Consider the following 1,201-nt stretch of genomic DNA (forward strand, 5'->3'; position numbering starts at 1 on the left):
GGCACCTGAGAAAATTACAGATGCAAAGACAGCCAGACCTTTGCAAGGAACTACGAACATCTCAGTGCTGCTGGGGCACAGAGTGTGAGACAAGTGGGGTGACAGGAGAGAGAAGAGGGCTAAGCCCTGCATGATGTGTAACGGAGTGTGGACTTTATCACAGAGCTGATGGGGCTCTAGTGAAAAGATTTAGAAGGGAAGAAATTTGGTCAGAATTGCAGCTCAGTGGATGATGGATTTGAACATTCGAACAGGACAGGATTAAAGAAAGTGACAGAAGTAATTCAGATGACCAACAGTGAAGTCTTAGAGCAGTAGCAAAAGGCCCAGAGTGAAAAGACTGATTGTGGAAATAACTTCAGCAGAATACGATGCTGGCAAATGAGGAGTCCGAGTAGAGAGAGAGGGAAACAGAGGAGACCAAAATGAGCTCCAGCTTCCTAGAAAACACAAATTGAAGTGGGATGAAAAGATACGAAGACTCTGGTTCCCTATTTCCTTCAGCAAGAAGCCCTGATGCCACAGTAATAGAGCCAAAGCTTGGAACTGCTGAGCAAGTCCAGAAGCTGTTGTCTGTGCTTTACAGAGAGTAACTCATTTCATCCCTACAAGAACTCCACCTACACCTTGCAGATGAGAATACCAAAGCTCAGAGTTCATGGAACCTGCCTGAAATAGCACAGCAGGGCCATGAGTCAAGCACAGGCAGTGCGGTTTCAGAATCTCGGTACCAGAGTCTGTGCTCTTCCCGCCTGCACTTCTCTACTTAGCAGTTCCAATTCGGCAGGCAGGACTAAGTGTTAACTCATCCCCAGCTCCACACGTCCCCTAGGCAAGCCTCTGGCACCATTCTCCATCCCTCCTGCTTGCTGCTTATACCACTGCAGAGAGGGCAGCAATGTCCAACCTCTGCTAGGCTGAGGCTGCTTGAGTGGAGAGGACAGAGAGAGCAAATCCATTTGTACTCACCATCAAATTGGTATTAACTAATCAACACATAAATGCACATATAAGAATAACATCTATTGGATGTTGCGCAGGGGGGAGGGGGGAGGAGGGAGGAGGGGACCGGTATTTGTATACACAAGGAGTGCAATGCGCACCACCCCAAGAATGGAAAGACAAGCACCACATGTACTCACCATGAAATTGGTATTGACTGATCAACACATAAGTGTACATATAAGAATAACATCTATTG

Source organism: Propithecus coquereli, unplaced genomic scaffold (genome assembly GCF_000956105.1).
Source record: "Propithecus coquereli isolate 6110/MARCELLA unplaced genomic scaffold, Pcoq_1.0 Scaffold109, whole genome shotgun sequence".
NCBI classification, from domain to species: Eukaryota; Metazoa; Chordata; class Mammalia; order Primates; family Indriidae; genus Propithecus; species Propithecus coquereli.